Source organism: Stegodyphus dumicola, chromosome 2, assembly GCF_044657685.1.
Source record: "Stegodyphus dumicola isolate Sdum_Otavi_A_Nest chromosome 2, ASM4465768v1".
NCBI lineage: Eukaryota > Metazoa > Arthropoda > Arachnida > Araneae > Eresidae > Stegodyphus > Stegodyphus dumicola.
Window position 1 is genome coordinate 93,214,782 of NC_140769.1, and position 13,503 is coordinate 93,228,284.

Consider the following 13,503-nt stretch of genomic DNA (forward strand, 5'->3'; position numbering starts at 1 on the left):
TGCGTCCCATGAAGCTCTTTTTGCTTTGAAAATTATTTTCTTATATTTAGCTTGTTCGATCTTATACTTAAGACAGAAATCTTTCCTTATTGAATCAGGAGCCCGGTGGTAACGGCGCCTTAGGGCTCGTACATTCTTTCTTTGGATGTTTAATTCTTTTGTTCACCATGGATTGCTTCTGTGGTGTCGGATTTGGCCTACTTGCGTTTTCTTTGTTGCGTCGTATGTCTCCTGAATTAGGACGGTGGTGTCTTCTATTTGTTTGTCTATGTCTTTTATATTTCTTAATCTGCTGTCGCTGTTATTTTGAAATTTACTTTTTATCGTGTATCTGAATTCTAACCAGTCCACCTGGGAGAGTTTCATTTTAAGATTTAAGTTATGCCCTTCTTCTATATTTGTTATTTCGTAGGTTATAAAATTATGATCACTTAGGTTTGCTTCTTCTATAACTTTCCAATTTTTGATCGCTAATTGATTATGTCTTTTGAGGAGTGTCAGGTCGATGCAGGAATTCCCTCTGGCACCTCAGAATGTTGGAGGGCTTTCCGGATCGTTTAAGATACTCATGTCCGTGGTAGCTAAGAAATCGCATACCTTTAGTCCTCTTGGATCTGGGTGATTTGGGCTCCATATTGAAGGTTTAGAATTAAAGTCCCCGCTGATGATGATATGGGGATGTCTTTTTGATTCGCTATTTGCTTTCTAATGTGCTGAGAATTGGATCTATGTCTTGTGAAGGCGGACAATAGACCGATATCATAATGAATGGAGTACTCCCCTCTATCCTTATTACACATATTGTCTTGTTGCTGTACAGTTCTAATGCTGGGATTCTGCTATCTGTTAAGATAATTGCTGCTTTTGCTCTATTTTTTGCGTAATATTTCCTATAGTGTAGTGGAAAACCACGTGTTTGGTCGTCTTTTGTGTAGGGTTCTTGAATGCATGCTATTTTTATACAACTATTTGTTTCTAAGTAGTCTCTTAAGTATGTAGTCGCACCCCTTTAGTGCTGAAGATTTATCTGAATTGCTGTGAAATTACTCATAATTTATTCTTTGTTTATACCTTTGTAATCCCTTAATGTAGCATGCGCATTGTTTACTTCCACTATCGTGGTTTGTTTCCAGTCCTGTTTCGAATTTTGTATTTACATTGTGGCAGTTAATGCATCTTGGAGTTTGTCTGTTACACTCATTTTTGAAGTGCTCTTCTGATCCGCATCTTGTGCACCGAGGATGTGTTGTACAGTTTTTTGCTGAATGGTTATAGCCTAAGCATTTTGTGCATTGAGAAACTTGAATGAATTCCCTGACACTATTCCTGGTCCACTGTATATTAATGTTCTTAGCCTTCATTATTGCTTTGAAGCTGGTCGGGTCTATATAGGCTACCCAGTTATTACCGAATCTGCCTTTCATAGAGGAAAGTATTTCTATCTCAGCGTTTTCTGTCCCTGGATTTTGAGTTAAGATTTTCTCTTTTATTAAGTCCTTATCTAGGTCTTTGTCTACGTTGTATATTACTATCCTAGGATTGACTTTAATTGGTCTTTTAGTCTCTACAATCTCTTTTAACTTAGAGTTTTCTTTTATCGCGTCTTCCAGAATGTCTAGTTCCTCTTTCTTGTCTCCTTTTATCAGAACCCCTCCTTTTCTTACTTTTCTAACTGCTTTGACCCCGACTTTAAGGCGTGCTGGGTCTACGTTACTAACTACTTTTTCACGAACCTCTTCTGATGTCATGTCAGATTTGGGATAAACTATCGTGACGTATTCTTGGGAGTTTTATGCCCTCGTCTGTGATCTGGATCTCGATCTACCTCTTTGTGCCATGCTGGCATATGTGGGCTTTGCTATACTTGTAACGCCAGTTATATAGTCTTTTGTATTCCCTAACTGTCCTTCTAAGTTTGCTATCTGCATGTTCTTTTTGGTAATTATATTAAGAACTTTAACAAAGTGCTTCTTTATCTTTTTTGTTACCTTTTTGTGTATATCTGCGGAATTTAAGATCCCGTCTAACTCCGTCAAGTAACCTAAACTTTCTTGGACACTAAGATGATCTTCGTCGAACGTAGACCCTCCGTCTACTTGTGTCTCTGTCTCTAATCCTGTGATATCCTGCTCTGTTTGTGGAGCTGCATCTGAAGACGAGTCTTTGTCTCGGCTGTCTTGCCTTTCTCCTCTGTCTTTGCTTTTATGTCTTATGGACTGCTCTTCGCTGTCCTGACCTAGATGCCTTTTTAGGTCCGTGTTTCGTGTTTTAGGCATACTCACTTTGTATCTACACTGTGCAAGTACCCTTGTAGGGAAAGTGTCCTATCGCTAAGGGACCACTGTATGTAAGGGTGCTTACGTTTGTAGAAGCAATGCAAATTAAACAGCGCTGGTGATAGTCAGATTGTAGTGTCACAGGAGAACATGAAACAATCAGTATAACACTGTATATGTCTAATCACAAGAAACAATATACCATCATTACAAATTAGTACACAATCAGTACACGATTATAAAAAGTACCAACATGTATAAAAATTAATATACTGAGGTCAGTCAAGAACTTAACAAATAAACAACACACTGGTAATTATCTCCGATGCCCACTAGGAGGATCAGTGCAAGGCTCTAATTTACGTGATTGTCTCAGTAATTGCTAATTTAAGGTAATTGCAAGTAACTAACCTTGGCAGACTATACTTCTCTGTTTGTCATCTATATTTAATAATTGAAGTAATCAAGAGGTAATCCAAAGGTACTGAAAGATGGAACACACACTTAGGCACTGCACTAAAACACGACACCGCACAATTTCGCCAAGTCGAATTAAATGGCGGAAAAGGTTGTAAAATTTGATATAGCCGACGGATTTTTTTTAAATTTCGAATTTTGGATCTGCGAAGGTTCAGGAAGATCAATGACATCGATCTCAAGAAGATATCTTAATTAGAACAGTAATTAGTGGGTACCTTCAGAAAGGTCCACTACATAAAAATCGGCCGTTAGAGTTCTCGATGACTCAGCCACAGCTGCAGTTCCCTGCAACGGTTTCTGGTGTAGGTGTACTGCATTCGCTAATTCATTTGGATGTTATTGCATGTAATTAATCATCTAATTATCAGAATGGGATGAAATTAGATTCAAATTAAAGTTAAAAAATTCCTCTTTCCAGTGGTACCAGATGTGGAGCGCGGCGACTGCAGACGGCTTCTCGATGAGTCTGTGAAGTAGAGGAATACGCTGTAAATAGCGCAAGTATCGCTAATTTATGGTGAAAACATGAAAAATTCTGTAATTAACGAACTAATTGTCGTATAGACATATAATTTGCATCTGCGTAAACCTGATGCTTCAGGCTACATGTAGCAACCCCTTTCGTTATTGTAAGATGAAAAATTCCGCTATAATGAGGTAGCACGACGGAGCTCGAAAAACACGTCTTATCGCTATCGATAATCCCCCGGGCTCCTGACGGTGCAGTAAGACTTAATTCACTATTCTGCTGTTTCAAATGTTTTGTAAACAATTATGGTTCCTCTGGGAGAGGGGGGAAAACCCTTAGCCACATTTAAATAGTTGTAGAATTATCAATAATGTAAAAATACATTGTTGATAATTCTGCAACTACTTCATGCAGATTAACTAAAGACATAAGAACAATATAATTCAATCATTTTAAAAGCAAAAATGCACAATCTATCACATATGAATAAAAAACTGAGCTCACTGAGTCAAGTTATATACACTTTTAGTGCGGTCAATTCCAACCAAAAGGGAGGTGCACAACTACATCGTATAACAGTCCTATATTCAAAATTTCGAAGTTCTGAGGCTGCTCGTTTTTGAGTTATTCGAGATACATACATACATACGTACGTACGTACAGATGTCACCAAACAAATCGCTTTTGAATCCATTTTAAATCAGTTCGATAATTCGTTTAGGGGGAAGAAAGGAGTCCTTTACTCTGTCCTTGCGTACAGATGTGACGCAAAAACATCGTTAAACTGCATTCGATAGCGGTCAAAATAAATATTTTCGTTGAAATATGATACCCTGATTTTTTTGTGATTACAATACTTCCTTTACTTCGTACAAAGAAGTAAAAAGGAAATGAATGAGCTTAACAGAAAGATTAAAATTAATTTTAGCCAATTTAGGAAAGAAAAATGGAAAGAGAAAATAGCGTTAATAAATCAAATGAATCCTGCGCATTTCCTAAACGGCTGAAACCAAAATCTACTATAAATAGGGCAATTTACACAGAACATAAGACTGCCCTTACTAATGAGGATAAAGCTATCGTACTTGCAGAACATCTTGAAAATCAATTTAAGCCAAATAAAAAGTTTTGTGGAAAAAATGCCAGACTTCATTGCTAAGTGGCTTGAAGCGCCCACAGTTAAAAATAAGACCGTGTTTACGTCACCTAATGAAATCTGCCACAATTTTAAAAGGTTCAAAAGCCGGAAAGCTCCAGGGCTCGATGAAGTCGCTGACACACTGCTATAAAACACCTCCTTATGATACTACAAACTTCCTACAAAACTCAGAATAAGTATCTCAGAGTAATCAGTGACGCCCATTTCATTGTTAGTAACGAAAGATCGAAAGAGTAGCTGACCAACTCAATCGCAATGAACGATAACTTCTTCAAAAAAGCCATAAATTGTGCCCATCTGAGCAGCCATTGTACCCATCTGTGCCGTAAACTGCCCATCTCAGTAGTTTTGATTTATAAAGTTCTCGATGAAGATAAAAATTATCGTCCGCTCGCGACTCACCTCACTCGAGACTCCAACTTCCCCATCTAATTTAGTTTGTTTTCAGTGTTTGTACTTATATTTGAAACCTGTTCTTTAGTTTTAGCTCAAAGGGGCGGTATACCAGAAAGGCTATTAGTCTCAAAACGGCATTTTTAGGTGGTTAACTATGAACGACGACGACTTTCCACCAAATAATTTTGTCCTGTATTATACAGTCAAAAGTCGTTAATCCAGACTCGTGGGGACTTCGGCGATCCCGGATTATAGATCATCAGTGTAAATCTGGTAAGATGGCATGCAGAAATTATAAAACTAAAAATATGAAACCGTAATTTATGAAATAAAGAACAATTATGATCTAAAGGGCATCAAAAATTACAAAAAAAGCTTAATATTTATTTGTTTACTTTATTAAACATTTCTTTCAATGTAAGTTGTTTAAGTTGCTTCGTTTTTTATACATTCTCTTTAATTCTATAAACAGACATAATTTCTTGTTCAGTTACAAAGTTCCGCTGTTCAAGTCCTATAACTGCTGTGTCTACCGACTAATTTGTCAATCGAAATTTTTTCGTTTTCAATAATCTCTGTCACTTTCTTCGCTATCGGAAGCGAATTATAATGACGAGGAATTTGATTTAAATCATATCAAAGAAGGAGTACATCGAGATGAAATACTACATTTAGTAATAAATTATAAGCCAAATAAAATAAAAACATCTGCCCTGAAGATAAGGATAGTGCTGACAGATCAACTTCCAATTCATTGCGCACCGCGGCGTTAAAGATAAACAAACGTTAAAGTTTAGATAAACAAAGGATATGCCTTTATCATTTTTTGCAGCAATTCCACTTTTTGTTTAATGAACTTCGAAACATACTTTCGCTTTGTAGATCCTTTACATATTAATAAATATATATCAGAAATTCTATTTGACATAATCGAAAGTTCAAGCTTACTTTTATAAAATTGCTCTAACAGTCTGCAAAAAATAATAAGCCAGATCCAATTCGAAGATTAAGGAACAACGCAATCTGCAACATTAACTGAAATAGATAATTAGATAATTTTAGCTTAGCTTATACCATCCGTTATACATTAAACGTGCACTCGTAAACGTATTTTGCGCACGCGCACAAGCATATTCGCAGCCGTAAAGGTCTTACGCGCATGCGTCAACGCAACGCATGCGCAGAAAGTTTGTAGCTTTGAGGTTCGGATTATAGATCATTCCGGATTATGGGTGTCCGAATTAACGACTTTTGACTGTATTTAAAGAATTTAAATAATGAAGAATCTGAATAAATGTATGTATGTGTTCTCACACTGTAAAGAAACGACGAGTCCTAGAGCTATCAAATTTTAAGTAACGTAATCCTCCATCTGTACATGGGCGCTTGGAATTTTCAATTTCGAATTTGTTTTATTAGCTATTTTACATTTTGTAAAACTTTAAAGAATTTTTTATTATTTTAATAACAAACTCAACGATTTCAAAGAGTGCAATGGCAACACTGTACATACTCACCCCCCCAAAAACACATTTTTATCTCCAGCGTGCGAGACTGTCCATCAGAACACCTAAAGGTATCCTGTTTTTAAATATTTTGAGATATTGCTGTTGAATTGAATTTTGTGTGGTTTAAGTGGTTTTACATAAAAAGAAAGAAAAAAAATTGGGTGCAATATAAAATGTGAAAGCTTTCATTTCTTTATTACAGTACAAAGTCCGTAATCCGAACGTCCATTATCCGGACCTCAAGGCCACAAACTTTGTTTTTTCTTGTACGCTTTACGAATGCGCGTAATGCGTTTACTTAATGCGCATTTAAGCATGCGCATGCGCGTCGGGAGGATGTGTCTCCAGGTACGTTAAAAAATGCTTGGCGTAATTTATGGCCAGCTACCATATTTCATGGTGAGGACAATGAAGATGATAGCCACGAATTTGAAGGTTTTTGGACATCACAAACTAAAGGTGAAATTTTCTAGTTATTGGATTTTGTAAAGAAATGTGGAGAAGCGGTAATAAATGAAGATGATAAAACAGAAGTTTTTCTTTGCGATGACAATGCCCAAATCAACAATCAATTAACAGATGGCGAAATCTGTAGTATGGTTCTAGATACAGAAAATACCGCTTCCGATAGGTGGAACTTTGTAACTGAAGAAGAAATTATGTCTGTTTATAGAATTAAAGAGAAAATATTAGCACAGAAAACTAAGCAACTTACATTGAAAGAAATGTTTAATAAAGTAAACAAATATTAGGCACTTTTTTTTTTTTTTTAAAATTTTGAAAGCTTTTAGATCATAATTGCTCTTTATTACATAAATTACGGTTTCTTATTTTAATTTTATAATTTCTGCATGTCATCTTACCAGATTTAAATTGATGTTCTATAATCCAGAAAAACCCCTAATCCGGAATCGCCGAAGTCGTGACGAGTCCAGATTATGGACTTTGTACTGTATTATTATTATACAAGTAATTTTATTTTGTTTGTGCACTATATAATATTCTTTTTTACTTCTCACAGGAATTCATATTGTATTTGTATTTTATGCTTTCTCACCTGTTAAGCACAGACGTGATTTCTAGTGTTATGATAGTTTCTTAGGATTTCTATTACTTTGATGCTATACCGCACTGCCCTGTTAAATGTCTCTCGGTTGGGCTTCTTGGTTACCTTGCTTGGACGCTTTATGGCCGTCCCCCTATTTTTTTTCCCTTTATTCGTCTCCTTTGGGATGCCACATTCACGACAAATCTATGTTATGCGCCCACGTGGCATTACTTTATAGAGCCAGAACAGTTGCGCTTATCACGATATCGAGGTGATATTCATAGAAATGAATCAGTTTCTCAGTTTAGTTCAGCGTCAGTTCGGAGTATTGTGAGATCTCTGTACGAACTTACCTTTTCAAACATGTTTTCACAGCGCTGTGTTTAATATTCTTTGTAGTTTGAAATATAACTACTGATTGTACTTTGTGAGCCTGAGAACAGCTGTACAAGCATTTTTGTGGAACGTTCCAGAAATGTAAAACATTTCTTTTAGTAAAAATATATCTTATCAAGCTATCATCAGTTCTGCGTGCATTCAATCTCTTAGAAACCCGTTCACATGCAACAATATATATACATACTTAAATTTAATTATTATTTTTCTATTTATGATTTTCCCTTAGGAAAGGAAATGTAAAACTACTCCAAATTGAAATTAGGAAATGTTAATAATTAAGAGAACTGTGTTAAAACTATTAAAAACTTGTAATAAACTCAAATCCTGTGAACAGGCTGGCTGAATGAGTGTTTTCGTGGTTTTCCCCATGTGTAACGTGTATGCGAGCCAGTTTCCCTTAAAAAGTCCTCCCTTAAGGCAGATAGCCCTCGAGTGCTTTGCCGTAATCTAATAAGAGAGAGAGAGAGAGAGTAATAAACTTAAAAGAAGTATTTATTTGTAATGAATGGTATGCATTAAAATTGTACATTTTAAGAAAGAAAAATGAATAGTACATACACACTCGTATATCTATTAAATATAGCAAACTGCACAAGAAAATGTAACAGAAGAACTGAATGCGACAACAAATAATTAAAAACTTAAAACAATAAGAGTATAAAAATAAAGATCAAAGAACTTCAAAATTTATTTAAAAACAAAAATATGATTACAGGAAGAAAATTTTTTTGCATTATTCCTGCAAGATAGAAAGAAATGAAATCGGCAGAAGCAACTTTTTTCTTTCCATTAGATATTAAGTTAGTTTGGATTCGGAAAGAAACCAAAGGTTCTTTCACCAGTGTGAATCAAATAATGATTATTTAGGCTGCTAAGAGCTTTAAATCTGTTTCCACAAATGTCACAACGAAATGGGCGATTTGGAAAATGAACCTGTGCATGAGCTTGAAAATTTGAACTTACATTGGAAGAATATGGACACTTTTTACAATTATATCGAAAATTAGGTATTTCCGATTTGTGGTGCCACATCTTGTGCTTAGACAGAGTAGAGGAAGATGAAAACCACTTGCAACAAGATTTGCATACAAATCCTGCAATAAAAAATAACCATGACAGGTTACAAGTTAAAAACAAATTTCATTGACAAACAAAATAAACGATTTTACTTCATGAGTAAAGCAAACTAATGAGAAAATCAGTAATTTCCGAAATTTTCCTTCATAACTCAAAATAACTCATAACTTTATAACTCAAAATATTAACTGCAAAATTTATCTGTGCAAAAAAATATCCTTGTAAAATTTTAAAGAAATTATGAATTTTGAAATATTAAACAAATTACTATTACAAATTATAATTATACTTATTATTTTTTAATTAGTTATAATTTATTCATAAACTCTTCGAAACATAATAGAATAAAATTTCTTCTAAAAAATTAAATTTCTGCAGTTTTATAGTTTGCATATATTAATAACTTATTGACAAAATATCTGATAATATACAAAATATGCTGAATAAATTTCCAAAAATTAGCAGTTGCAGACAGGAAATATTCATTTATCATAATAAGTGAAAGCAAATGTTTTAATGGGATGCAAGACTTCTTACTGCATTAGTTTAATATATTTAAAATACAGTAAGAATATCATAATTTAATCATACAACTATTACTATGAAATCGTACAGCAAGATAACTGTTATTTTCCTAATTTCCAGCATGAATGAATTTCAATGACACTTAAAAATGGTACAAATTTTGAAAGACTTATTTCGATATTTTTAGATAAAATAACAATACAAGGAAATATTCAAGACAAATATACTAAGCATTAGTTTAAAAAAAAGGCATATTATTTTTTCCATGTTGTTATTTTTGTTCTCAGCAATATGCATTGTAAGGATATTCTTTGCTCAAAGCTTATATACAGTTTTATTATTACAAAATTAAAGAGAAAGTTGGGGGACAAATTCCTTTACGGCTTAAACCAACATCATTAAAAAAGTTCACTTGAAAGGAGAAAATTAATTCTTGTTTTTCTACACTGCAATTTAGAATTCATCCCCCCCTTTTTTTTTCAAATTGCAAATTCAATTATTCCAAGGCTGCTTATTATGCAGTTTTTATATTCTTAAACCATTTTGCCAAAGTGAAGTAATAAAGATTCGTCATCCTTATATCAATTCCTCTTAAGCTCAGTTTTATTATAAAATTATGTTTTTATATGCTAAAATTATGCATACCAAATACTATTTATTGCCAAATAGCATTTTATAGTATAGTATAAAAATATTATTTAAGGAGCATGTTTTGCTAAATATAATTTAAAACTACAATATTATCACATATACTTTAAAGTAATATCATTCGACGTCTCTAAAGAGTTATTTCATTTATATATTCAGATCCACTTTACCACATACTTCAATGTAATGCTTTTGAATCTTTCCTTAAAACGGTTATATACATATATTCATTTTAGAAGGAATCTGGCTAATTTAATTTATGAATCTATATATATGAAAATATTTTGCTGGCTTAACGCTGTTTCATTTAATTTGTTTCTTTGATATTAAGGAGAACACATAAAAAGAAAATTTCAATACTTTTGCACACTTTCACCATTAGATTAAATGTTTTTATTATACATACAAAAGGGGAAAAAAGTTTAATACATACTTTCCATGTGACATAATATACAGATGTAAAATTTTATATTTACCACCTAATTACAGTTGGCAGGTTCTAATGTCATCAAACATCCTAATATTTAACTCACCTCAACTTAGGATCTCATCATAAGAGGATCAATGATGGCAGTTCTATCCATTCCGATTCTCTTTGTACTTAGAAAACATGTCAGAACTATTTTGACTTATTTTGTTATAAATAAACCACCAAAACTAAAATAAAGTCCATTTTCTAAATTCATCTTGTGTTTACAATGCATAATAAACAATATGCTTTTATTTGATTACATATCTTGTTATATTACATATATGTTTGATTACTTTTAACAAATACAAAGCTATAGACAAAAAAAAAAAAAAAAAAAAAAAAAAAATCTCAAGTGGTTAACATTTGCTTAAAACTTTAAAAAAATTCTATGAATATAAAAATAAACTATAACACAATATCAACAGAAATATGAAAATATACAAAAAGGTTCTTTAAAGTAACTGACCATAACTCACAAGTACAGTCAAAAGTCTTTAATCCGGACTCGTCGGGACTTCGACGATCCCGGATTATCGATTTTTCCGGATTATAGATCATCAGTTTAAATCTGGTAAGAGGGCATGCAGAAATTATAAAATTAAAAATATGAAACCGTAATTTATAAAATAATGAGCAATTATGATCTAAAGGGTATCAAAATTTACAAAAAAAAGAAGCTTAATATTTATTTGTTTACTTTATTAAACATTTCTTCCAACGCGCGCATGCGTAAAGCATACATTACGCATAGCCGAAATTAGAAAATTGCAACCAGAAAACTATTTGATTTGTATTCGTGATATTTATAATGACGAGGAATTTGATTTAAATCATATCAAAGACGGAGTACATCGAGATGAAATACATTTAGTAAGGAATTATAAGCCGAATAAAATAAAAACATCTGCCCTGAAGATGAGGATAGTGCTGACAGATCAACTTCCAGTTCATTGCATGCCGTGACGTCCCCCCCCCTCTGCAGAGCAGCGTGAAATTGATAAACAGATTTCGAAATGGTTAAAGAAACAAAGGATATGTCTTTATCCATTTTTTGTAGCAATTCCACTTTTTGTTTGATGGACATCGAAACATACTTTCGTTTTGTAGATGCTCTGGGAGCTCCAGCATCGGAAATTCTATTTGACATAATCGAAAGTTCAAGCTTACTTTTATAAAATTGCTCTTACAGTCTGCAAAAAATAATAAGCCGGATCCAATTCGAAGATTAAGGAACAACGCAATCGTCAACATTAACTGAAATAGATAATTAGATAATTTTAGCTTATACCGTCCGTTATACATTAAACGCGAACGAGAAAACGTATTCTGCGCTTGCGCAGACACATATGCGCAGTCGTAAAGGTCTTGCACGCACGCGTAAACGCCTATGCGCATGCGTCAAGGCGGCGCATGCGCAGAAAGATTTTAGCTTTGAGGTCCGGATTATAGATCATTCCGGATTATGGGTGTCCGAATTAACGACTTTTGACTGTATATTCTCCCCCTACCTCTAATCCAAAGGTGACAGGTAAAAAAAGAAATAGATCATACTGCTAATCAAACCACTCAGAATTTTAGACTTTGCTGATGGTCCATCATAGAACTGCTTTGCTTGTAACCAAAAGTAAATTATTAAATAAAAACTACTTCCTGTCAAGCTCAAGAAATCTGTTTTTTGATTAGTTAGTTTATCACAATTTATATGTGATGGTACATACAGAATTTTAGAGTTCTCATGTATAATTAGGAATTCACACCAAGGTGATAAACATGACAGATGTACAGACTGTTTACAGATGACTTTTGGAAATTTGGGATTATATGATTCTTTATATATAATACTTGGCATCATGCAAATCAAAGACTATTTACAAAACAACTGTTCAGAGTAGAAAACTGACCACTCCTCTCTCCAGATTATTATTTTTCAAACTAAAAATTTATAACCCAGCCTTGGAAATAATGTTTGTTTTAATCTATTTGTATCTTATTAATCTAAAGTACAATAAAATCCCTTGTAGCCGGAACCCAATTAACATGCATTATCAAAATTATGGCACTTCTGAAAGTCTAGATTTAAATCTGAAATTCAGGCCTACGAGACAAAAAAGTATATAATCAGCTAACTGTCTGAAGACTTAAATGCTAAACATTTGTATTACGTTTCTGCCTCACAATGTATCAGACCTTATCCAACTAGTTGATCAAGGAATTTTCCAGAATATAAAGATGAACAATTAATTTCTTTTTGTTCATCCATGTGTGAACTTTGAAAGTAGTGTTCACAATTTTTAAAAGCAATTCATACTGATTTATGACATATTTACTTTTCTTTCCTGGAAAGATGAAAAGAACATGCATTACTTTACTCTGCTGTTGGTGTAAACTAAGGCAAATGATAATGTTCGTAGATGATGAATCGAGCCATAAAGATTCTCTTGATTTTAAAACACATCTAAACCCATGTCACATACCTCGGATTTACTTACATATTAGGAAATTACTGTTAGTAAAGAAGAGGTGTAGGCTTGGATGGAGATAAGACAGTTTTGTTCCCTTCACACTCTTTTAAGATGATGAGGAAATAATCAGACATTCAGTGATAAACTACAAATAATAATAAGGTGTTGGGAAGATAAGTTGAAGACAACACATAGAGCAAGGAAATTATGTGGAAAGAAGCAGACAAAAAATTGCAGACTTTCATAAGATTTCTCTAGAAACATACATCTATGCCCAAACATGATCTTAAGAAGCTTCATTGTATACACAGAGAATTTTTAAAATTACAGTAATAATAAACTAGCAGACATTGAAAGTTATATTTGAATCAGCCATAATACTAAGAAATTTATAATTTTCATGTGATAATAAACATGGTAACTTTAAAATGTTGTTTAATTTTTTTCAAACATAAAATCATGTTATGCATTTTTATTTTAAATTACATGCATAGTTTTCAATATTTTTTGTTTACTTCTCACTGACAGATCAAAAACTTTAACAACATATGCTGCAGTTTCTATAGATAGCTTCACAAAACATG